The 27,357-nt window shown below is 44.1% G+C and overlaps 1 protein-coding gene across 17 annotated transcripts in view; it reads right to left on the bottom strand.

Annotated features, from left to right (window-relative positions):
- Positions 1 to 27,357, bottom strand: part of BBX (BBX high mobility group box domain containing) — a 136,398-nt gene that overhangs the window by 77,011 nt on the left and 32,030 nt on the right. For 4 of the 17 annotated variants that reach the window (XM_061350576.1, XM_061350575.1, XM_061350574.1 and 1 more), the window contains exon 3: positions 24,901 to 24,984. The exons of 11 other annotated variants lie outside the window; for them this stretch is intronic. The gene's annotated coding sequence lies outside the window, so the exon portion shown is untranslated. Of the gene's footprint in view, positions 1 to 1,561; positions 1,581 to 14,198; positions 14,558 to 24,900; positions 24,985 to 27,357 lie in introns of those variants that run through there. 2 more of the 17 variants (XM_061350579.1, XM_061350580.1) reach the window with 2 other exon arrangements.

The following is a 27,357-nucleotide window of genomic DNA, read 5'->3' as shown; positions in this document are numbered from 1 at the left end:
TACGTCAGGTTACAGCAAGCTTAGACTCAAAACTGATTTAAATCAGCACAATACAGACAGACTGTTACTGAACTAATGACACCCTTGTATTCAAAGGGGTTCCTTAATTCATCCTCAGACAACTTGAGACTGTACCTTCCCTGCTGCCTAGAAAAGCAGCTTTTACAGTTCAGATAATGATCTACACCAGGCTACGGAAATCAAACCTTACTGAAGCAGAAAGATCCAGAATCACCAAAACAAACTGACAGCTTACGTGGTACTTGAAGAAAACCTCTCCTGAAATGCCCTATGACATTATTCTGGAGCATCTCTTCACCATACAGAGCTCCCAGCAAAGCCAAAGTTAGGTATGACAGGTAAGATTGGATAAATAAGATAAACACTTTCACAGCCTGTAGACTCTACAATATAGCTCAGCACCTTGTATGCGTTATTATCTTCTCAAGTGAAGAAAAGCTGACTTCTGCTGTTTAACTCCTACCCGATAAAGCTCTAATGCAGGTTTTATTGCTTTGCAAAATAAAAGCATATGAAAATGCAGACAGTGCTTTAAACTGGTCTAACTGGAGAAAGCAAACAAGTAATTTGCCAGAAATCACACTTTTTACTATGGTGTATTATACATATAATGAAATAATGCCTGAATTGAAATAGCTGAGATATAGTTTAAGCAGTATAAATTGGGGATTTAGTGGTTCTATCAAACTTGCTTATTCTACTATAGACACATATTGACAAGAACAGGGAAAGGCAATTTTTACCCTCAGAAAGATGGCAACTCTTCTGAATTACAAACTGCTTTTTGACATGATTCTATGGTTACAGCCTCGCAAGATGCATCCTTGAAGACCACTTATGCTGAAGCCTGCTACAGCTCAGGGACAAGACACACTGTATGCAAACTCCACATCAAATTAGAAGTCACTTACAGCACTCAGTGAGTGACTGGTATCTGACATTTTACTTTCTCCAGGTCACCTGTGTCACGTAACCTTCCATAGGCCATTGTGGAAATTCACATCAGCAAACAGACTTCTAAACTTTCCCACTTGCTTAGGCTATGGAAGTTACATTGCATACAAAATAAACCCTTATTGACACAGGAACTCACACTAGTAAAGCAAAACCAACTCAGGTGCTTCCGATTCTTGTTCTGGTCTAAGAGCAGTTTACTCTGTTTGCTTAGGCTGGTTCCTCGACAGCACAAGGCTCAGAGGATGCCAGGGGAATAAAGCTGCACTGGATGTTGGAATTTACATCCATGACATATGTGACTGGCAGCGTGTCACAAAAACTGGACTGATTTCTGATGAAGGAAGCCACAAAGCTGAAGCCTCACAAGACCAATCATTTGGAGTTCACTAGTTTCACTTAGCTTAAATGGATTTATAAGCTTAGAAACAGGACTAAGTTACTGCAATCTGAGCAGCTGAGCTGTGCAGCTGACCATACACTTTAGCCTACAGTGTCAAGCATACTTTGGGTTATAAAAATCAAATTATAGGGAATTTGAATGGAGAAAATTCAACATGAGATTTGTGGAGCCCACCTCCTTTACCTGACCTCTGGGACAGGAGTATTCCAAGCAGGAGCTGCAGATACTCACCAAAGCTTTCTGCTGAAGCGCATCCTGCGCCAGTGGCCCGCTGCAAGGTTCCAGCAGAGCCCCAGGCTGGTGTTTACATCACAATACCCTCCCGGTATCCATGTTCCAGAGATCACTGAGACCACACAGAAGTCTCCATGCATGAAAACAATGTGCATGGTGTGTCCTATAACACACCTGGCCACGTACCCAACATGTAACAGCCAGCTCTTAATGCATCTCTGACTATACAAAGGCAGCACAGCAGCAGCTGGCAAGTGACTGCAGGAGGCTGGACACCACTATAGTAATGGAAAGCTATCCAAAGCCTGAGATACAGGTTTGCAGAGCAGTGACATGACCCAACCCATCTGTTCACAACTGAACTCACTGTTAAAAGAGTTTGGACACAGAATCAGATGTTGTTGGTGATCCAACTCACCCTAACCCAACAAAGCTGCTGCCCAAAGTCAACAGTAAACAAGGACTGCCCAGAGCCCATTGTGTGCCCTGCACTCCTCAATTTCTGCATGAAGGCAACAGCACAGTACTGGATTCGTTGAAGCTTAATCTAAGATGGTATTAAAGACATAAATAGCAGCTTGAATTGGAGGAAAGTGTGGGACCAGGTCTCTTCCTGAACACTGAGACAGTATTAGATGCCAAAACTAGCCACACACTCATGAAATGTGTTACCTATTTTAAGCCACAGGTGACAGCTTCAGCAAGGCTGCCCACATCAATTCACCGCACCTAAAGGGTCTGCCCCATGTTATCAGTGAACTTGTGCCCCCTGAGCAATACAAACCATTACCCATGGTGTGACAGGAGTCAAATTTACCCACCTTCTTCCCACCAGGTCTCCTGGATGAACAGCAACTGCTGCTAAACCCAGTGCCAACCAGGATTCAGAAGCATTCACCTAATCTCTATAGCAAAGAGATTATTTCTGCTGAAGATGGCTCTGTCTAAAAGTGCTGCAGGCCAGAGGCACCTGGGCAGATGGGCTCAGGAGCCCCTCAGGACCCAAGCGGTCCCCGTCTCCATGGGAGATGAAAGCACCATGGAGACAGGAGTAACTAAAAACAGAAGGGCCACACCCAGCATTCCTGAGGATGCTGCTTACCTGTTCCCTTAGCATGGAAGTGATAGATGTGCCTGCCAACACCCCAAATACTCTCTCTTTTTGAAGGGATCAAGTTTGAGAAAGCCACCAAACAAGTGGGAAGGCAGCCTGCAGGTGTATCCCTGCATCTCGCAGTAGTCAGCATCAGAGCAGCAGCCTAGTTTCATCTACTGAGCTAAGAGCAAAGGATGTGACAAACATCATCCCCTAGTAAAAGGCTCTTTCAGTAAAGGGTTGTGCAGTACCAAAACAGTCTATGATTCACATATGGTCTTTTGCAAACACTCAAGCAACATAATCCTCGGCCAAAGCACCTCTCATTGAAGGCACTCTGATACTTGAAACTATACAAACCAGAAACCAATCTCTGAATGGGTAAAGACTCAGGAAGCAGACAGACATCTGAGAGCTATCCTGACCCATCACATTGTATGTTATGATCCTGGGTATAGCTCAGAATCACACAAACACAGTCAGTCCCCTCTAGCTTGCCAGGGGCTTATCCACAGGGACTTTACCTGAAAGTCAGAGGGGGGTGTAAGTGTGGAAAGCACTCTTCACCATCACATCCCAGTGCATCCCAAGTCTTCCCTGTAAATCCTGAGAGACTTTAATTCTAAAAGGTGGTAGTGGGGACATGACACACAGAGGCATCTCATCTGGACACCTACTGACATGCCCATGCATCCGTCAGAATTTGGACACTAGATGGAGCGAGGCAGATGGGACTGAGAAGAGAATGGCTTTACCCTGAGTTTCAAAGGACATTTTCCTTTCTCTTTCTCCACAGCTTTCCCCCTGGGGGCAACACTGCAAGCGATACAAGGGCTCATATGATGATATCCAATTGATAACTGATTTCAAAAGGAGGAACTAACTTTGATAGGTTAATTCTGTCATGGAACAGGATTTCCAGTTACGGTATACTGATTCCTAACATTATCCATATGAGCAGAAGTTACTTTCACCTGAATGTTTATATAGCTTGGACAAGTTTGCAAACACAGCTGTGAAAAGATAGTTATACGAAGAAAACGAGTGGTGTTCCCTTATGGGCGCTCCTGGGCTCCTTGAGGGCATCCTGAACTACTGGGGACCAGCTCCTTTGCTTTGCCAATCTTTCCAAGCCAGCCTATGGGACCTGCTCTCAGAGATTACTGCTTGGAAAGAGGTTGCTGACAGTGAGCATGCCTGCCTGTAAACTGGGCACAGCAGAGCCACGGAATTCGTGTATGTGCTGCTATTCCTCTGCAACACCTTGAGAGGTAACAGCAGGAGCTCCCAGTCTCCCACGTGGAAACATGGGAACCATGAAACAAGGACCTGCACAGTGGCAGTGGAGTTACTGAGACCAGGAAGATGCCAGTGCACAGACACCTGAAGCACAGGAAGGCAGCTCCTGAAGGCATGTCAGTCTAATTCCAACCCACCTAACATGTTCATTTTAATGTCCTCCCCAGTCTAAAATACCGCTACAGTCTTGGTGCAGTACCTCATATTTATTTAAGTACCACATGTACAGTATATTAGTGCTCAATGAATAGCTTCTGGGAACTATAAATAGGTAACTGTCAATTAGAACAAGGCACATTTTAACTCCATTTAACCAACTCTCTTAATTCTCCAAGTGTTCCCCAAAAGGCCTCCATCACTGTAGATTATCATCATAATCCATAGTCCAAGAGCTTCATAGCTCAGTGTGTGGTATTTGGGGAAGCAGCCTTTCACACCTCCAAACCATCTGATTATTTCATTAGCATGTAGCATATTGAAATCCAGTGGTTTCTGCTCTCCTTCAGAGGAAAAGATGACAGAGCTCATAGCTGCAGAGGAATACTGAAAAACATCCAGTCTCATGCATAGGAATTAAAAACCACCAAGTTGAAAAGCATCCTTGTTCAACTTTGTTGAACAGAAGGACACATCCGTGAGCAGCCATCATCCTCGCATGCCTGTCCTGTTGTTTGGGGTTTGTTTTTCCAGTGGTTGGAATTGGCCCTGTGCTAGAATGAGGAAGTGTCTCACGGTTGGAATGGTCTGACATTCAGAGTTTAGGGCGAACCATGTAACACAGCTTATAAACCATATTCATCATGGCACTTGTAAGATTACCTAGGCAGCTGTAACTGCCCTCCTCATCTGCTGAGGAAGGACCAGCGTGCATCAAGGGATAACATGGATGCCACTGGCCTCCTGCTACAGCAAAGCCTAAGGCATGAAGCAAACTCCCTGGTCAGCCTGATGGAACCCTGAAGATAATCAGGAAGAAACCACCAGGAGGGGCTCATATTTCTCTTCTGTATCCTCAGTAAATGGATGGTAGAATATTCAAGCCTCCTGTTTAGTATGCAATTTACAAAATTATATATAAAGTTATTTACTGTATATGTGTTTTTTATACTTCATATATATATATGTGTATATGCACACATATAACCCAAACAAACAAGAGACTGCAAAAGAAGGAAATTGAAGCTTCCCATAGAGTTTAACTGCTACTTTATACTTCACAAGACACTGGTGTTTTTGTTAAATACCCTACTCCTTTGTGCAACAGCAACCTCCACGTTATTTAATACATAAATAACTCCACTGCTGTCTCATTAATGCTGCATACAGTAGGAACGAGGGCCATTTCAGCTGCGGCACAGATGCACACATACCCCTTTATTATTCTGAACAATGCTTATTTCAAAATCTCATCTGCATTTCTTTAACTACATACGTTTGAACGGGATTTTCTCAAATTAAAACCTCTGGGCTGCTATTTACTACGCAAAATGGAGAGCGCCTACGTACACGAAAGTGCAGTAGGAGGAAATATCCTTTCCCTATGTACACGCTCCTAACCTGACTCAGCAGATAACCTGTCAGTGCTCACTTTACCGACAGAAAGAGTTTTATGAGTTCTCAGCCCTATTGCCCCACCAAGCCAACAGAACAACAAGCGGATGAACAGACCCGCAACCTCAGCTCTGCATCACCAAAGCTGCCCGCCAGGTTCTGTCTGTAAGACCAGTTTCTGTGCCTGTGACCCGTTCCCCTTTCTCCCATACTCGGCCCAATGCAATAGCAGAGCTGTCAGATAAAGCAGCATCAGGCCTAAAATTCACTTTATCAAGCACAGTAAAACCCTGGGAAGAGCCCAGTTAACTCCACTACCCCAAGCTGAGTTGAGCAGGACAAACAATGCACATTCCTATCATTCCTGCAGCTTTAGCATTCAGCAGATTTGCCCCACAAATAGCCCCCAGCCTAACAAGCCTTTTTCATATGATAACACTGAACTTACTGGGAATTCCTGAGCACTCTCTTCCACCTCCCAGTGTGATGCTTCCCGAGTTAGCCCATACACCAGCCACCTTCAAGCTGCATTTCTAGCTTTGCAGAAGTGCTTTGGTGGAATGGATGGATGGAGAGAGAAGTGAGAAAAACACTGCAGCACCCCAACACCTGGAACTAACTGACTCATTTAATAGGCTAAAGTAACTATGACTCTAGAAGGTTAGTGCTTGGAAGTACGAGTTATCTTTCCAGGCTCATTTGTGCTATGTTCAGCTAAACAGGGCCCTCACCCTTTATTCAATTCTCTTTTAATGTCAAAAATAAACTGGAAAAGCATGAACATGCCCCCATAACAGAAAGAAATAAAACTCATAATAAAATCTTCTCCATTGTTTTGGCTTTAAATCACCTGACAGACTTTAGTATGAAGAAATTAGAGCTCTTTTACAAAAGACTGGAAAACAGTACTGTGAAGAGTAAAATGATGACTATTAATTCTTCTTAATCCTGCAGAATGCCATTAAATACTCAATGACGATGCACAAGGGGAAAAAAGGAATCATTGAAACAAATTCTGTTAAATTCTCTCATTCAACAAAATCTTCAAGGAAAAAAAAAACCCCAACCAAAACCAAACCCCAAAATCACCAAACCAAACAATCCCCACCCCAAACTCCACAGTGCACCAAAGTAACACTGAAATACCTTTGCCTACATTGCAGCTGTCAGGTGCAAAAATCAACCAGAGTAGCTACTTCTATTGTCACACCTTGTGATTGTACAAGGTGTTTTTAATATCTGGGCCCATTATTTAGACTATCTACACGTACACCCCTGCAATTTAGCATTAAGAAATTATTTCTGCCCCCAACACGCTGTTCCAGCATCAGCCACAGCTTTACAGTCTCTCATTTCCTGACATGCAAAAATGAATCAATGCTCAGAAGCACTGCCCTACCAGCTACCTTCAAGTTTCATTGGACAGACTTCCCAGAGAAACCCTTAAGTGGAAAAGAAGTGCAACACTTGGGGCACTCCGAGAACCTGGAAAAGCATGGAATACGCACCAAATAAACTGCAGGGGAAATATCTTTCCTAGTTAGTTTAGACAAGACTTGTTTTTCACAAGCTCTACTTCTACCCGCATTGTTGCATCTACTTAGAAGACTGTGCACATAACCTCTATCAGGCTTTCTATTGCAACCAACAAGTAGCTATACAAGTGGAGAGCAGCATTAACCTACACACAAAAAGGCTGCAATCAAGGTAAATGGCAGGAAAAGAAAACAATCCTTTTCCAAATGTCTCTGGTGTGTTTGTATCCATGCACATTTTCAGTATATCAGATCTGACAGAGTCAATGGTCTTACAAAAGAACAATACCTAAGCTTTCCCATCTGAACCAACTGGAAGGAAAGTAGGGACTCCCACAGTGAGGCTGCCTTCTTCCAGCCCCTCTCCATTGTCTTGTAATGGGAGGCACTGCATTTAAATTGAGAAAAATAAAGATATTTAAATATAATTACAAATCCCTAAAGATGTATTTAAAAAACACATTTTTAGTTGTTTTTTTAAAAGGTAAAAAATAATCCTAGTTGCTTTTGCTGCTTCATCTCCAGAATACATTTAAATGATACCACGGCACCAAGCTTTATACATAGATTACATAAACTTGCTATAAATGTAGGTTTGTGGTGCTCTGTGATCTTTGATAACTTTCATCCCAAGCGTGCACTCAGTGACATTTTCAGTCCTTCTCCTCCTCTTCAGGTCCATGGAAATTATGCAGAAGAGACAACAGCACAACTTTCAAGGCAGCGCTCATGTAAATGTGGGTGCAATAGAACAGAGGTGTGCTGCGATGGCAGCATCATGTTAATGGGGATCGAGTGGAGCTTTACTGGCAGAGTCAGCCAGTCCATATGCCCTGCATAGGGTCTCACAGCTTTCCTAAAAGCTCTTCCTATTTAAACCCAGTAAATCTGCAGACAGTAAGTTGTGTGGGAGTGTTGATCTGCTGGAGGATAGGAAGGCTCTGCAGAGGGATCTGGACAGGCTGGATCCATGGGCTGTGGCCAGTGGTACGAGGCTCAACAAGGCAAAGCGTCAGGTCCTGCACTTGGGCCACAACAACCCCCTGCAAGGCTCCAGGCTTGGGGAATAGTGGCTGGAAAGCTGCTCAGTGGAAATGGAGCTGGGGATGCTGACTGATGGCTGCTGAACGTGAGCAGCTTGTGCCCAGGCAGCAAAGAAGGCTGGAATGAGTCCAGAAGGGCAATGAAGTTGAGGAAGGGTCTAGAACACAAGTCTGAGGAGAAAGGGCTGAGGGAACTTAGGGTACACTAATAATAACTGTTACAGCTGAAACCAGGACTGGGAGGTTTCCTGTGTTCAGTGCTGCAGGTCATAACTGGATTCTTCTGTAAAGTTAAGAGGCTGTTTGAGACTGAAGTCAGGGCTGGAGCTGTTGAGAGGGTTCTACTCCAGTACCTATCTAGCTGGCACCCAACGATGTCCATCTTATTCCAGCTTTGTGGAAAACAAAGGACAAAACCAGTTAACTCCTCTGTGAAGAGTCCCAGTGATGCAGTAATAAGGAGCATTAGTTGTCATTAGGTGTGAGCTAGGGATTATTACCTTCCATTACCAGATGATATTTTACTGTACCACTGAACAGAAGACGGCTTTAAATTCACTGCAGGAGCAACCTTTTATGATGTAACAAACTCAGCGACGATTAGCTACCCAAAAGTCATTTCACCATAGGAGTGAGTGGTCAGATACAAACCACTTGAGAAACAATTTATAAGGATTAAAGCAAAAAAATCAACTTGGTTTTTTTTTTAAAGAAGAGATGCTGATGTCTTGGCTCCTTAAATGCTTTTTGCAGTCACTCTGAGATACAAGTATTTAACATGTAATTACAGGAAGCATTTATGTATGTACTTTCCCCCCCTCCTCGTAAAAGACATTTACAGATACCACAGAGCTGCTTCTTAAACAGCATTAATAACTGGAAGGCTGACAGAACTGAAGCAACCTGAATGGGCTGAAGGACGATGGTTTCTTCCCCTCCATCAGTACCACACACAAAGCAAATCAGTCACTGTTATCCATCAGTCCTATACCTCTTCTTTAGCATGAGTTCCAACACCATGAGCATCCCCAGCGTGTTAAACGAATGCCACCCTCCACAGCAGTGCATCACAGCCTGCCTCCCACTCCTGCGGTCTCCAACTTGGGAGCACTTACACTTTGCTCTATTTCAAATACACAAATAACCCCTGAGGTCAACAGAAGGGAGCTTTACTGGAGAAGTTATGCCTAAGTGTAAGTATTCTCAATATCAAGACTTAAGAGCTGTGGCCTTTGAGCCCTCACTTGTTGCAGCGCTCCTGTTGGCTATGTGAAGCTTTGGTGAGACGGGCTGCACACAGAAGTCCATGTCATACATGATAGGGTTTTCTGCAGGATCTGACGTTCAGCAGAAGGTGCAAACTAATAGTAACAAAAATTGTTAGTGGTATTATAAAGAGGATAAAGACCATGGGATGAACAGGTTAACCCTGCCTTGGGGAAAAAAATAGCAACCAGGAGCACCAATTCTTCCTTCTGCCACAGCCTCTTCTTTGAGGGCAGAGAGAGGGAAAACTGGCTACAAAACTCGTGCTTTCACAGAGGCTGCCCCAGAAGAGGAGAGTCACAGGGGAGCACAGCACACTCTTAAATATCACACCTTGACACAGAGCCAAGAGATAGGCAGAAGCCAAAACACAGCATGCCAGGGGTTGCCTAAAGGCAACTCTAAACAGGAATGAGATCCCAAGTAGTTCTAAAAATGCATCAGGAGAAACTACTTTTGCTCTATGCGCTGCTCCAGGGCCAAGCACAGGCAGCAAACAGCTGGACCAGATGTTATCACCGCAGTTAAAATGGGAACTAATTTTTCTTTAGAGGTACATATATGAAACTTATAAGCCTACACATTAACACCAGACTTAGCCATTTTATACTGAAGAACAGTATTTCTGTTTTAAGATGACCCGGTAATACTCAAATCCTTCTCTTAACAGCACAATTTGGAGTTCCAGGGTGTTCTGAGGACATCGCATGGCAACGCACTTGTATCGTCTCATAATTAGCTGTAATTACTATGCGATCATTTCCAGACTTAAACGTAGCTAACCATTAACCTGTATTTGTAGACTGTATTTGCTGAACAGCACGGCATGTTCCTTCATTCCCCAACGCTATGTAATCACGCAGTTATAGACCTTATCAGAGTGGTGAACTACAACAGTTTCTGCAGGGCTGCAAGGAGAAGCCACAGAGATACAGTTATTTAAACTTCTTTTTAATTTAAAAAAATTGCCTTTTTTGGTAAAACTTTGTCAGGAAACAGAACAAACGAACATGGGACTGCCTATTTTCATGCTTTCTGAACAAACCCCCTGAAACCTCCAGTTCCAGTCCTCGTGCTTATACTAGCATAGGCAAAGTAGCATCACGACAACTCTTCAAGCTTCCAGCTGGATTTCCTTACTATGCCTGATCTGTATACGTACATGTCTGTAAGACAAAATAAGCATACTTTTGAGTCCCCAGTGCAGTATAAATGTAATTATCTGTTTCTCCCATAATAACGAATGTATTGTTAACATCCTTGTAAAGCATTTGCAACACGATTCAGCTGTTGCAAAAATATAATGCAACGACAATATAGTGCAAAAAAATAATGAGTACTATTCAGTATTTATTACCCACTCTAGCAGCACAGATAATCAACAGCAGAAGGCCAAGGGTGACTGCAGAACTGTTGTATGTATACACTATATTAGGAATACTGAATCCAGGGTTAGTTTGTTTAATTTCTCCCCTCTTTTTTAAATAAATAATACTTAATAAGTTTGTGAAATCAAACCTATGGAACTTTGTGTTCTGGCACAAACCAACATGTTACAGATCTTTACCAACTTTAGAGAAAGGGCTTGATGCAGAAATATACCACAAGACAAACTGAGATACCCTGTCAATCACATAGATGTGACTGTACCAAGCACCATATTAAAAGTCAGTTTTGCTGCTTCTTTATATTAGAGAGGGAATAACAGAAACAATTTAGGAATTCAGAATACGCATGGACCAACTGCCATCAGAACTCCACTTCCGCACGGGATCTGCTGCAGCCCATCTCAGGCTGTATGAGCCCTGCTACAATGAGTTCACCTCTTTGGAAACTCAATCTGCAACTTCCAACTGCTTGAGAAAGACTCCTGGCTGCCAGCTTGGCCAGTGTGAGGTGCTACCTGGAGGTCCCTAACACCATCTTATGCAGACTTCCTGTTGCAACCTCAGTTCAGGACCCAAACTGCATTAAATAGAACACACATTCTTTACTCTTCTTACTGCACATGCAAAAAGCAAATGTGTCATCTCATCCAGCATGACACACTGGCACAACCCATAAATAGATTGCTTAGTTGTAAATTCCTTGGAAATACTAAGCTGGAAAGGTGACAGACTGAGATTATGAGTGGCTTCAAAGGATTATCAATGAACCAGTGAAATTAGCACCAGCATCATCCTAAAATGAGGTATTAGTACTAACAACTGCTATTTAAGTATTTCAGCACTCTTCCTACAGGTTTCCTTTTCTGAAGCCCAGGAAGGGTAAAGAAGATAGTAGGAATCTGGTAACCCTACTTGGGGGGGACTTCTCGTGCACCATAGGGTGGGCCTAGGCTACACAATGAGCTGCAACAGGCTTTTACACCAAATCCAATTCTCAGCAGTACAAAAAGCATTCATCTTAAAGCAGCTTTGGGAGGATGAGGAAATCTAATCCTGGAGGGAACCCCCATGCCCATGCACAATAGAAATCCCACCCCCACCAAGACAACTTTCTGGATGCACATCAAAGCACATACCCTCTTCAGAACAAACATTACAGACACCAGTCTCACGACTGTGTCAATACTGGCACTAGGCAACGAAGCCTCACTTCTAAAACTGACACTGGGAAAGACCCCGGCTGTCAGAAACTTCATGAAAGCACTAGTGCAGTGTTACCTTCAGCTGATAATAACCCAGGGACAAACCTTTGCACAGTACAAGGTTAAGGCGTAAAGATCTCCTGGATTTTTGCAGGACCAATTCAGAAGTTTTAGGAGCTTTTAAGACCCATTCCATTTACAATTATCTAAACCAATACATAAATGAGAAAGGCAAATGCTTTCAAGAGGCATCTGGAAACACTCCTCAACAAGATTTCAAGTTTACAATTAAACCCTACTTCCTAATCAAATGCTTGTATGGGAGGGGAATACTGTTGGAAATGGGTAAGAAAATATCTTAAACTGCACTTCTTAATCCTAAATCCAGTAACCTGTGTAAGTAAAACTGAGGTACAAGCTCATCTCAAACAAACTTCTCCATTCAAAAGAGTGGTTTGGCTTGGGGTTCCCCCCCCAATAAACGCAAAGCAACCCTCATTATTTGTCTGAGCCTGCCCACTCTCGGTAGTCCTTTCCTTGTGTCTTTGCACAACAAGACATCACATTACAGAAGACACCAGTTGACCATCCTGAAAGTTTACTATGGTAACAGCTGGAATAAAGAAATATCAAAGGGACTGGCAATTCCATCACCACGTGATAGTGACAAAGCAGCAGCAGTAAGGTAGGCAGGGAAGCACACACAGTCCTGCAAGCTAGAGGTCTGCAGAGGGACGACAGCACCTCACTCAGCCTTTTCCCTGCTGCTGCTTGGTTCAATTCAGCCACTTGAGAGAGGACACTGAACTTACAATACACCAGCATCACCTGTGCTCCCGACTGCTGCAGCAGCCTAATTCCTGCCATGGCAGATGCCCTCGCAGCTGATAACCTGTCCACATCCCAGCACGTCACTTGGGGCCCAGGAGAGCAAGAAGAGGGACCAGGCAGAGGCCAGGGAGACAGGACTGGCACACATGCACACACATGAGTGCCTCTCCCTTTGCATAGCTCTAAATAAAATTAAGCCGCTTATGTCATTTCCACTGCCAGATTAGCTCAAGCATGATAAGTTCACAATTCAGCTCATTCACCTCACTTTGATCCACGTTACATGCTGCCGTCTATTCCTATCTGCAGCCATCACTGGCAACAGCAGGAAAAGTACCATAAAGCCAACAATAAAACACTTACGAGTAGATGTTAATGGGAACCACAGGATTAGGGCTTTTTTTTTCTTTCCTTTATTTTTGTACATCTCACTAGTCTGATATTAACATGCTGCAGCGCAGTTTTATTTCTCCTGCTGCAGAGAAGGGATTAAAGCACTGAATTCACCCAAACCAAGTCAGTTTAACTTGATGGTGATCAGCTTCTGCCCTAGCTTTGCTCCTGAGTCTTCCTCCTTCACCTTTCAATTAAGCAAGGCAAGGGATCTCCGTAAGAGCCACGGCTTTTAAGTAAATAGATACAAACATGGAAATCTCAGAAAGCAAGTTAAGCAGAACATTCAGTGTAACCAATAAGATAATGAAGCAGCAGCTAGAAGGATGGGAATGATTTACGCAAATGCCAAAAACTTATTTCAATAGTTCTCCTCCTAAGTTTTGTCATACTTCATTTACAAATCATTAATCCGATTTTAAATTATGGGTCGTGCAGTTTCCCTTTAGATCAGTACCAGGTTGCTAGAGCATGGCTTTTAAATAACCCCAAAGTATAGGGTCTCGTAGCAGAAAAGATGGTAGGGGGGATAGGGAGGAAGGGAAGGATGCCTATGCATATATGTATGTATATTTTGAAATTGAGAGATCAGGAATGTTTGCAGATAAATAAAGAACTGTAATATATAAACTACCTACCTACATAAATGGAAAATAACTGGAAATCTCACAGAGCAGCTGCTTTTATATCATGACTCTGACACATCCAAAGAACTAAACCCCAGCACATCACTAGGTCAACATAAAAGGGACATAGGTTTGAGTCAAGGAAATTCTAGTCCTGGTTTAATCCAGAACTGCATTTCTGAAAGCTAATTCACAAGGGGGCTTGCACTTAACAGGTCTCAAGAGAGAAAAGGGAAAACGTTAGCTGAAGAAAGTTTCTAGCTGTGATAGAAGTGGACAGGCTGACCCTTAAGTCACAGTAGCTATACACACTTAGTGCGCATTAAGTATAAAACCAGAGCTAGCGCTATGCTTACCGTGAACAATGAAGCACTCAAACACTACACTTTCAAAGAACAATGTAAAACTCTTCATAGATCATTCCACAGTTCAGGGGCCACGTCTCATCTCTATGGGATTCTTGGCTGACAAAACAATTGTGAAGAAATAAGCATCATCAGCCATGCGGGCTACTGTTTTATCCAGCCCATACTGTGCACCAGGAACTGGTCATATTTAATGGCAACTAATGGTATTCATTATTACATCTCAGGCATAAAAATGGTTGTCAGAGAAACATACGGAGCAACAACAGTACCACTTCATCATCTAATTACCTTGATAAAGTAACTACATGCTTAGCACAGACATTGGCAAATATTTGTTTATGGAACTGAAGCATCATTTACGCTGTCTCTAAATGACAGGAAGATCATTTAATCCTGAACAGTGCAGGAGCATGCAATGAAATCTATGGGGAATCTGGGGGAATTCTCCCTGGGGTTTAATTTCTATACAGCCTGCTCAATTTTACACCAGCTTAACAGGATCCATCCATCTCCAAGATGCTAAGAAGAGGCAAAACCAGCAATAATGTTGCTGCCAGTTTGGGTGCTGGGATTTTTGCTTGTTTGGGCTTTTGGGGCTTTGATTTGAGGTTTTTGGGAGGTTTGGTTTTGGACATAAAACCAGGCAGCACTTGTCTTGTCAACAAGTAGTACAAATTGTAACACCAACATCTTCACATGCTCCTTGCCTCAATGCATCCATCTAGCCCAGGAGGAGGTCTGGACCTTTGTTTTGCAAATGCTTTCAAAGCACACACCGACAAACCTCACAAACCAGTGATCTATACTGGTATATTGTCCTGTTACTACTTCAACTCAAGCCAAAAGCCATGTTAACACTTCCTTCATGTGCGAGATATGTAACCCGTTTATGCGGGTGCATGTCATTCAGTGCAGACCAAGCACAGTCCCCTCCCCGTACCAGCTCTTTCACCCCAGCTTTTATCAGCTCCGAGTTTACCTACCAGCAGGCTGAAGGAGTCATCTAGTGGCCACAGAGAATTCCTGCAGCCTCCCAGCTCCTGCAGTCTGGCTCTCGGGATAAGACACAACATTTTTGAGCCCTTAAAACCCACGCAGCACTGACAATAGTCCACTGAAGGTCCACTAACTGAACCATGGTACGGTCCCAGCAGCTACACTGATGATGTTCCATGTTCACATTCCCTAAGCATTAGTTTCCCACTTCTGGCCCACATCAAGGCCAGATTCAAGTTCTGACCTTCTTAACCATGCCTGCAGTAGATAGGGCTGTGTTGTTTCTAACCCCTATGCAGCTCACTGTTCCTCTTCAAGGACAGGCAAACAGATTTGCTGCATAACACTGCTGAACGTGCAGAGCACCAGTTCAAGTGACAGTCTTGCCCACCAAGTAAAGACCAAAGCAGCAGCACAGCAAGCTAGCTAACTCATCTTACTTGGGTCCCATCCTTCCTCTACCACAAACTTACTGCACAGGTTTGGACACAGCACATACGTATTTAGGCAAGGTATTTCAATCATGGAAGAACCACCCGCCCAATAACACACAAAACTCAGTAAGGGAACCATAATAAGTTAAACAGATATCTGAAGTATGATTTAAAACAACACTTTGCTAAACAGTCTTATTGCACTGCATCAAAATGTCCAATGCTTTGTCAGGTCTCTGTTCAACACCTCCACTCAGCTAAGCTCCAGGCAGTACAGTTTTATCTGGAAACCTCAAATACTCATCCCTCAGATGAGTGGCCATTCCATCGACATTAGAAATAAAGGTTTTATTGAGCTTTTTATTAAACAACTTAGCTTGTTTCAAACTTGGAGTCTGACCCATTTTTGTTACTATGTGTTAACCTGTGTCCTCTCCCAAGTGACTGAACTGCGGTCCCCTTACCAAAGAGCAAGATTGTCTTAAGTTTCTTTTTGTTTCTGGAAATCACTTTGCTGCAACACGAATGCCAGGCTCTAGAGAACGTGATGCTACCCTTCCTTCACAGAGCAGAGATCTCTATTTACACCTTTTCTTTCTAAAGGCTTGCCCTGTTGCCCAGAGGTGAACGTAATGCAGTGAGCTGCATTAGAGTGCTAAATATCCCCCTCCCCTCTGATTTTCTAATGCAGACATACACTACCTATGCAGTTTGTTTGCTTGGCAGCAGTGGCTTCCCCCTCAGATACAGGTTCTTCAGACCTGCCAAAACCTTCCTTATATTCATCCTAAGCCTTCCTATGACTCAGAGCTGCTATCTGCCTCAATCATGTCAGTCAGAAAGGTGTCACCCAGCTTTCTTCATCGATCCCATAAATCACCTGGGTAATTCAAGCGAAAAGCACTATAAAAGTGCAGTGATCATTACGGTATGGTTAAGGAGCTCTGACCTACTTCAAGCTGTAGTTAGAAGTGGAAAACGGTGGTACCATAACTATACCAACAGGAGAAAGAAAGAAAGAAATGAGCCTTGTAAGCTTTAATGTCGAAGTAGAGAGGTTGCCTTTGAAATGGTGTGGCACAAGCAGCAGCTAGGCGATGTTTAAAGCTAGTATTGAGGTCAGCCACCCTCTGATGCCAGCCAGCAACACCCCCATCTTGCTTCACAGGTCTAGCACATTAAATGTTGGTCCCAATTTGCCTTACATGGAGATCCTGAAGAAAGATGGGCTCTAAAGCACATTTACCTTGGCAAGACAGGGGACACCTTACCCCTTCAGGTCTGTAAATGACCAAGAGCTGTTTCTTGCCACTCATTGCTCAGGCACCCAGTGATGGAGGTGTCTGGAAGCTGGAACCCAGTTCTGCAGCACTGAGGTTTGCACAAGCACACTCTAGATCTGGTATCCAAGTTTTTAAACAGGCCTAATTTGTATTGTCATTAAGAAAACGCTGATATTCTGTAGTCTTAACTAGCCAGCATCATACAAAATGTAAGGCCACTGAAGACTTCCACACAAATTTAACTAGTTTTTTATTTCTTTCTTTCATTTATGCATTTTACACACAAGATCCTCTTTGGAAAGAGCAATGAAAGAGTGGGTTCACTACTGCTCTAAAACAGTACGCCAAAAAAATCCGCTGATTGAATGAGTAGTAGACAATAGCAGAGGTCTACTGATACATACTGCGCTAAGCCAAGTCACATTGCCCTGTCTCGCACCATGCTTTTAGTGACCTGCAAAGAGTGAATGAGGAACAGTGACAGCTGCAGAATCACACAATAGTCTGGGTTGAAAGGGACCTTCAGAGGTCTTCTGTCCAACCCCCTGCAATGAGCAAGGACATCTTCAATAAGATCAGGTTGCTCAGAATCACATCCAGCCTAGCCTTGAATGTCTCCAGGGATGGTGCATCCACCACCACTTCCCTGGGCAACCCGGGCCGATGTTTTACCTCCCGCATTGTAAAAACTTTCTTCCTCACATCCAGCCTGAATCTCCCCTCTTTTTGTTTAAAGCCATTACCCCTCATCCTATAACAACAACCCCTGCTAAAAAGGCTCTCTCTATCTTTCTCTTAAGCCTCTTTTAAGTAGTGGAAGGCACAATAAGGGTTCCCCAGCGCCTTCCCCAGGCTCAACAACCCCAACTCTCAGCCTTTCTGCACAGCCACTCAAGCCCACTTTGTCCAGCTATTACAAGAAAAATGCACACACTTTGTATATTACACACATATAGACACACACATAAGCATATGCATAGAATCATAGAATAGTTAGGGTTGGAAAGGACCTTAAGATCACCAAGTTCCAACCCCCCTGCAATGGGCAGGGACACCTCGCTCTAAACCATATTACCCAAGGCCTCGTCCAACCTAGCCTTGAACACTGCCAGGGATGGAGCATTCACAACCTCCCTGGGCAACCCATTCCAGTGCCTCACCACCCTCACAGGAAAGAATTTCCTCCTTATATCCAATCTAAACTTCCCCTGTTTAAGTTTTAACCCATTACCCCTTGTCCTATCACTACAGTCCCTAATGAAGAGTCCATCCCAGCATCCCTGTAAGCCCCCTTCAGATACTGGAAGCTGCTCTGAGGTCTCCACGCAGCCTTCTCCAGGCTGAACAGCCCCAACTTTCTCAGCCTGTCTTCATACGGGAGCTGCTCCAGTCCCCTGATCATTCTCGTGGCCTCCTCTGGACTTGTTCCAACAGATCCACGTCCTTTTTATGTTGAGGACACCAGAACTGCACACAATACTCCAGGTGAGGTCTCACGAGAGCAGAATAAAGGGGCAGGATCACCTCCTTGGACCTGCTGGTCACGCTCCTTTTGATGCAGCCCAGGATACGGTTGCTTTCTGGGCTGCAAGCACACACTGAAGCTGGCTCATGTTCATTTATACGTATGTATCTTTATGTACTTTTCTGCAGGTGCCTGCAAGATAAAAGCAAGCCCCACGCAGTAGGCTGCCCTGCAAAGAACCTATGCAGAAGACAAATAGTGGCAGATAGGAATAAAAAGCAAGAAATTGCAGAATACCACTGCCATTCTTAAAATACCTCCCTCCCTTTGCACACAGGATTTCCTTTGGAGCTTCTACCACTTTTTCATATGCAGATCAGCCAAAGCATGGGTGTACTGCATGTTAGTGCTGCAAATACCTATGCTGACATACTTCCTTTTGATAAAAAGGTTTATTACACTGATTAGGCTTTGATCACCCCGAAAGATGGCCATAAATTGTCCTTCCTAAAGGTCTCACACCACAGATTGCTTGGGAACGTTGGGTAGCTGCCCTCCCTCAGTATTTCACAAAGGGAGCATATTATACTCATCTTCCAGTGATGGCACCATTTTCCAGAATCATTTCCAGGTATAATTCAAGGAGGCTGACCATCCTAAAAGAAACACGTTCCTGACTGAAGCCTGAGCATCTCAATACAGCCTCTCTTTGTACCTTCGTTAGTCAGCAGAAAGCAGCTAAACAGTACACTGAAGATGCCTTCCCTCTAAGGGCCCTGCCCTTCTATCATTCCTCAGCTTGCTACCTGCTGAATTCGCTGCTTATTTCGGGACAAGCTGAAATACCTCTCAGAACTGCCAGGAGCAAGGAATTTATCTGCTTTTATGTACTCTGCCAATCCATACAGCAGGAAATTTAATCAGAAGTAACAGCGTAAATTGCTGATAATACTTAAAGTACACTCACTTCTACTGAAAGCTCAGCCAGAAAGTCTCTCTTTCTCCTCCCTCTAACCACCACTTCACCAACGCAGCAATTCGGAGGCTTTGTCTCACCAGAGGTCCACCAGAGAGCAGATGCCTGTACCTGCTGGGAACATTTCAGCATCCATAGAGCAGAGGCTCACATACAGACAGGCATTCAGTGAAAGCCCCCCCACGGAACTCAGAAAGCCTCTACCACAGCCTTATTCCTGTTATTATTCTGAATCAACCACGAACTCCACTGGAGATGGGAAGGCCTCGGCTGTGTGGTTAGAATATGTCACGGTCACCTTCGAAGGGGGCCTGGCTAGCTGGCTGCCTTATTGCAGCCTTGGAAGGGGAAGAAACAGCTTAACTGCAGTTACTCCTTATTGGCCCTTACTAACGAGAACCTGCTTGAGTGGGTTCCACCAACACGGGAGGTATCGCCACTGATTGTCAGTGCACACAGGTTCACATGGAACTTGCATGCTGTTTTACCCAAGAAACTTCCAGGTGTTTTACGCACCTGATTGCTACTTCTGAGTTACTCCATACACTGACAAGCTCCAGGGGGCATTTAGCCTAGTATGGGATGCTTGTGACTACCATTACTAACATTTTAAACTTCAAAAACTTACATTCTTGTAGCCAGCTGGAATAGGAAAACTCAATTTTCAGTTCTTCTACAGACAGTTTCACTTTTGTATTCGTTTGGGAAATAAACGTTTTGCTTGAACACCTGCATAAAGTTATCCCTTCAATTTGGAAGTATTTTAACCTCCCAATACTATAAAAAACACTTTACCATACAATAGTGATGTAACAGATAAAGGGGGAGGGATCCATTTTGAGTAGCTTTGCTTTGCAGCCAGGATCTTGCTCACCAAGAGTTGAAATAGGAGCATCTTTTGGAGATGCTGCCAGGGTTTCACCTCGGGTTAGCTGACCATCAGGGAAGACTATGTCCCAGAGCAGCACACCACACCAGCACCCTGCACCATCCCTCCACAGCTGCTATAGTGCTTCCCAGTGAGGCTCTGCCAGTAGCATCCTGGACAGAAGTCCATGGAGAACGCTGCTGCCATTACACTATGTCCATGCAGAGGGTGGATACGACAGTGTTAGAAGATGCTGCAACAGAGGCAGTAACTTCACGTCCCCACCAGCAGAAGCTGTGTACTTACAGCTGGTCATGGCCCAGCTGCACCAGCTCTTGAGGTATTAGGCCCCTTGAACCTTTGCTGTGATTTGCCTAACAAAGCATTAGTCTCATTAACTACGTTCTCCATTTACAGCAAGAGAGACTTATTTTTCCCTCCAAAAGAAAGACATAATCAAACCAAAGCGCCAATTTTATATTTAGTTTTTTAAGTGCTTGGGATTTTAGGGAGTTCTTTCAATCTCCTGGCATAAAGCAACTGAATTTCCTGCTGTGCAAGCTTCGCAGCAACACTTCAATGAGTTTTCTTTCTCATCCTGAAACTGTAATTTCTTGTGTTTCTCCTCCACAGTTCTGCCTGTTTTGTATACAGTTTTCACTGGACAGCATCTTTCTGTAGCATAAGGTACTCTAAAACAGCACAAAAGAGTCAATGTGCCCCGTTTTGTTATGTTTTTCAGTTTACTTTGGTAGGGCAAGGGAAGGAGTAGAGATGGTATTTTCAGCTCTAAACTCTCCTATCTGAACAACTTCCAAGCAAAGCAAACATCACTCCTTTAATCCCTTGTCAAAATCTGCTAGCACGGATTCCTGTACTTGCATAGGGTCTCACAGAGGGTAGCAAGGCCCTGAACAACTGCGCGGGTCTACACTAGTGCATCTCAAAAGTTGATCTTCATCTTGGGATGTAACATCTGACTACCCCAGCCAAAACACAGCCCCGGGGAATTAGTGCAGAAATATCTGCTGCTGCTTTCTGCCAGCACCTGACATGTAACACAAAAGCTTGAAAACCACTAACAAAAACTTCCTCAACTCCACAAATCACACACAAGCAGCAACAATTACAGTGGTACCAAAAATACTCACTCAAGTACCAGCCATTGGAGGTAAGCTACCTTCTCCTTTTGAGGCATTCCATCCCCAGTTAAAACCTCAGAGCAACTCATCGTATTAACAATGTACAGCATCAGCTTCGGACTTAAGGATTTAACCAGGACCCTGAATCTGTCCTAAACTGGTATTCTGCATCCAGACAGAACTACCTGGCTGAAATCAACTATCACTTACTGAAAGTCCCATGCAGCTTTTAAGAAGAGCCTGATATGTCGCAGGCTATGCTGGGTCACACAAAGGAAAGCTATGCAGGGCATCACCCTACTTCACAAAGGATCACAGGAGAAAGATAAAAGCAACCTCACAATTAAGTCATTTTATCCTCAGCATCAGTAACCAGCTGATGCTATCTGCACTGGAAACTATCCAGACTGCACAATCATGTTTAAGAGATGCATGTAAGTCCCCAGCAGAAGAAATATTGACAATAGTAGTCTATTTCTGGAGACACATCCTCCTTCTCTTGCATTTTCCTTAGCCTGCCCTTAAGGCTCTAGCTTGACAAGCTGTTAAGATAGCATAAGCCAGCTGTGAAACCAAAAGCAGTCCTGTCCCCTGTCCTGCTTCTATTCCCCACACTCCTGGACTCCTTTTTTAGGGCAATAGAGCTGTTCGGTTCTCTGCTCTCATTCACGACTCAGTACATGATAACCCCAATGGTGGTCAGTTCTATCTTTAGCAGACAGAAAGAGTTAAGCTAATAAACCCCATTAATTTAGGTATGATCCCACTCCAGTCCATTGCACAACTTCAAAAACACCAGCATGCCCCATGGGGTAGGAGGCAAGTGTCTGAGGCTGGGACTATTTCGCTCAGTGACCGCTGCCGTTTAAACATGGTGCTTCACTATTACCTCTAGCAAATAAGCCTTACACACTTCTTTGTCAGGGAGCTGTAGTTCAAATAACATATTGTATCTTCTATCTATGTTGAAGATGGGGCCAGCATTACACATGTAGTGAACCGAAGGTCAAAAAAGACTCTGGGAGCCATACCCTTCACTCTTCATGCCTGCCAATAAAGAGCATTTATTAACAGCCTTGTGAATGCTCAAACAAAGAAGGATCCAACCTGCAGAACTTCCCACCCCCCTTCAGTGCACCCCAAAATAACTAATCTCCACAAGCTAACACAAGACCAGGTGGCAAAAATGGGACAGAAAAAGGAGCAACTGCTTTGACCCTACCTGTCAGCAAGGCTGGCAAATCAGTTATGAGCACAAAATCTAGAGCCACTAAATCTTGACTCCATTGATCCAGGTCGGGCCTTTTTTATAGCAACCTCTTACCAATCACAAGGAAAATAAGTACAAAATCACTAAAGCAGCACAAGAAGGGCAGCAGCTTAACATCACACCCATGCTCTCAGTGCTGCAGTTTGTCTACTGCCAGAATGCAAGTAAAAAGGTAGTAACTATGGCAAGTAAGAGTTGGGTACTTGGGCCCACATGGGAGGTATATTTGCATCTATAGGATAAGTGTATTTCCCACACATTTCTTGTGGAAACATTATCATTTAGAATTCCTTAGTATCAACACACTGAGGAAAATGGGCATGCATCGTCTACCTACCATAGTGGTGTGAACAGCACATAAAATGTCTTTAGCCATAGTTTTAACCCTGAGTCATGACGAGGCACAGGGTTAATTTCTAGAGCACAGGTCTATACAAAGAAGTAGATTTAGCAGCAATCAACTTCCAGATTGCAGGAGGCAAAAGCCACACAGCGTATTATACTCAGCACCTGAAACCAAATACGGATGATGCAGGGCCATACACGACTGGAAGTTTTATTATTACCTCCTATACAATACTCCTCCAGTACTACCCCAGTGGAGGCCACAGGCTGGGCAATAAAAGTGGTTTTATGCTTTTCTTTTGACTTTACACATTGATCTACAAAGCTACAGAAATGGTAAGTGTGGCCCAGTCATACAAAACACCCTCAAGAAAATACGCTCCTACCTGCCCCACAGCTGAAAGAAGCAGCCCTGATTTCCAACAAAGAAGAAAGGAAAAGTCAGCCACAGCCACAGATATTACCACAAATCAACCCCCAGTTTGTAATTTACTGCACCTCTCTCATTGCCCATCAAAATGCATCAAATTTTGAAATGGAAGATTCCCAGAACTACTTCCAGCATGGCTACTGAGGAACTTCACTGTAAGAGACGTAACCCTGATGCCCACAACCAATCCAAACCTGTATCTGTTTCATTTTGTAGCAGAACCAATAAATTCAACTTGGCACCACAGAAAACAGCTACTCAAAGTGTGCACTCTGGTCTGGATCAAGGGTACAAGCAATCCCGGTCAGACCTGAGAGCTTGGGTAACAGCAAACTACCCGAGTAGGCTTGGTACCCAAGCCAGCAGCATCCAGTACCAGGCTGGCCCACCAGAACTATGTGTTCTGAGTAGCTTCTTATGGACAGTCCTCTGCAAACCCACTCAGGGCACCACGGTCAGAATGAACAAAGTGGTCCCATTAATCTGCTTGTTAACAGGCAGTAATGAGAAAGCAGCAAAAGAAGGGTACCACACCACAAAGTAAGCAGCAACCTGCCACTAGTTGCGGATTACCAATTTCAGAGCTCCAATAGAAGGCATAGAGGGAATGATGCTCACCTGTTTAACAGGCTAGAAATTGTATTTTGTAATACATACAAACGCATTTTGTGTGAAAAATACATTTTGTGTGCAAAATACATTTTGCGTGTAAAATACATACCGTGGTATTTCCATTCTTCACTCCGTAAAGCAAAATAATGAAAATAAACAAATAAAACCCAAACAAACCCAAATCCAACCGAAACAACCAACCAAACCCAAACTTCAAACTGCAACAATGAAAGCAGCCACATTTCTATAGGAGCTATAGTCATTTGTTGCAACAGAGATACTGGTCCAAACAATCCGCTTTCTCTCAACCAACCTGCCTTCCATCCTGAGGGATGCTTGGCAATTGGAAAAAGAATTCTGGGGTTTGTTTCCTTTTTGTTTTTCCTGTCTATAAATTTATTCCCACACACTGTAAACCCCTGTCATTCCCTCCTATGCATCACATCATTCTAGACCCACAGGCATTACTACATCACTGTGAAGTCTCTTTCTGGCATAATGCAATCCATCCACAAGTTCTGAAACTACCCCAGTGATTTTTCTGCAGTAAGTGCTTTAGAGTAAACCCCATCTTTACCATCTGTCCTTTAGGGCTATATTTATATATTTATATTATGGCTATATCTATTTACATTTTTCAATGAAAGAAAAATGGATTTAAACATTATAAACTTTCAGGGGCTACAGTTCTTTGCCACAGCAAAATCCATCACTTCCTGACTATACTCCATTACAGTATTAGCAGGGGCAAAAGCATCTAACCAGAGAGCGTAACAACATAATTGCTCATGTCTTGTTCCTGAAGCCTGGGTAGGCTGTGACTTCTGGTCCCACCTCCAACAACTCCGCGATGTAAAACCAGCACTCACCTCCTTCGCCTTCCACGGTCACAGAGCTGGCACAGAAACGCTTTCGGTGCAGCAGTCTACCATTCTGCCTACAGCTCTGGTTCGCTGCAACAGAACAAAATCACCATGATACTGCTTTTCCAGCTTGGCGCGTTCGCCTGTCAGAAAAAGAGCCTGCAGCCACCCGTAAGAAGGAACTCCAGACCCATGAAAATAACTCTTTCAGGGGAGGAGGAGCAGCGTTCTGAGGAAAATGAAAAGCAGGAAGCTGATCTCAGCAGCGCGGGGAGCACGGACGGGGCGGAGCAGAGGCGCGGAGCGAGGAAAAGTGGAGCAAAGACTCGCTGCTTATAGCTTGGTTTTGGCAGTGGGACTGAGCACCACCGCATTACTGAAATACCAGCGTTACAGCTAACACGGATGCCATCAGCACCCTGCTCCCCACACACACACACACAGGCACCCTCCCCACCGCATGGGCTGGCACTCACCGCACAGGTAGCCTACGCTCACGCTCACCCTTGGCATCCTCCCCGCTGGCACCATCAGCCCCCAGCCCCAACATGCACCCCGACTCGCCCCAGCCCTGGGTGAGAGCTGCCCATGGGCCCCACGCTGCTGAGCCCGCCGGGGCGAGAAGGCACATCCCGCAGGATGGATACCACGCTCCTCCTCTTGCCACTGGAGAAGAACTCTCATTGCACATTAAAACCAGCAGATGATGGTATGTTCTGAAAGATCAAACTGCCATGTTTTGTGTGGAACTAACTTATTTTGGTGAAGTTATAATAAAACAAGGCAGGGGGGATATTCTGGAGCTTCAAGAACTGCGAGGCTCTTCAAGCTAAAATCCAAACCGACACCAAGCAGGGCTTTAACTTGGCAACAGCATCCCCACCTTGCATGAATCTCCTCTCTCAAAGATGTATGCTAGCCCCACTAAGGCCCTATTCCTGGGGGGACAGCAGGCTGTGGGAGCTGGGCCCCCCCCCAGGAGAGACAATTCTGCTTGCTCCTGCAGCATGGGCTACCTTCACCTGCCCGCCTGGCCTCTGCCGTAGTCGGGCTGCATCTGCCACATGCCATGCTGTCCCCACATTCCTCAGGATTGAGGTTTGTTCATATCATTAGGACGGCATTACAAAACCACACATAAAACAGAGATATGTAACGTTCTATAGTAAGAATTACAGAACACAGAAAACAAAGTGTCAAGGTAAAGCCAAAAAGACACAAGGCAAAGGTGGACTGACTACCATGTGAGCCATCAGCCACTGGTTTAGAACAAGAATTAAAACCCACGCTGGAAAACAGCATGGCAACGGATCTTCCCAACTCGCCCAGCCAAGACCTGACCTCTACTTTTCAGCCAAAAGCAGACAATCCCTATGCATTTATGGCTTTTTAAATGAGACTGTGGAGATCACCAAGGAGAGTTATTCCTACACAGACACTTGTCTCACTCTCTATCAGCTCTGAGTATTTTGCCTCATTAGACTGGCAAGGCAAGATGTGCAGGTATTTTGCGCTGGTGGGTATGGAGGGGACCGAATGAACAGTTAATCAGTTTAAGGCAAGTTCCTATGCTTTTGGAAATCCCATCCATGTCCTCTACACTAGTCCTGATAGCAGAAGGGAAAAAGAAAAGCAAGGTGGCCAAACAATTTTACCTTTACTGCTTTCATGTATTTTCTCTCCTCAGTATAGGAACCTGTAGCATGTCTTTAACTCACATTTGGAAGATCCCATTCCAGAAGCTTATGAAACCTGGCAACTTTTAACAAAGCACTTAATGATGCCTTTGAAATTCACTGTGCCTTGTTCACTTTATCACACTGTCTCAAAGTATATTCTACACACAGTCTAGTCAAATCCCAACTGAGCTGGAGACAATGTCACCTCTCTGCAGGGCCTGATGGCCTTCACTTCCACGAGTGGACTGACAGGACTCGTGCCTTCATCTTCAGTCTTCCCAGTTCACAGCCTACCTTTAGTGACTGCATTTACTGTAACTCCTCAGGCTGTAAACTGAAGGCCACTGATGCAGACATACATCCCCATTTACAGCTACTCTGATGGCATAGTCAGCTCCAACCAAATGGATGCAAAGCCTCACTGCAGTATCTTCAGGACCTGCAGCAACATCAGACTAAAGGCAGCCTAAATTCCAGTGTGCAGCCTAGGTCAGCCAGGGTTTGAGCAGCAGAACACCAGGTCCTATCCACCTTAATGTCAATGCAATTTCTGCACTAGTGTCCATGTAGTTTGGCAGCTTTATCCTTTTTTGTCTCATGGGAGAACTTACTCATTCTTTTGGGGTAACTATTAGCACTGAAGTGACAGACAGCTGCTTCCTTACTAAGAAAACATACAGTTTAAAGCCAGAACTGCATCAGAGCTGGAAATGTAATTTATACACTCGGCTGAACAGATTTAATGAGTATTAAAGCCAAAAATCCACAAAACCTGCACGGGATA

Source organism: Neopsephotus bourkii, unplaced genomic scaffold (assembly GCF_033783945.1).
Source record: "Neopsephotus bourkii isolate Nb327-2 ecotype Australia unplaced genomic scaffold, CSIRO-AGI_Nbou_v1 NB_532, whole genome shotgun sequence".
NCBI lineage: Eukaryota > Metazoa > Chordata > Aves > Psittaciformes > Psittacidae > Neopsephotus > Neopsephotus bourkii.
Note: the sequence above shows the minus strand (reverse complement) of the source record. Positions and strands in the feature narration are given on the sequence as shown.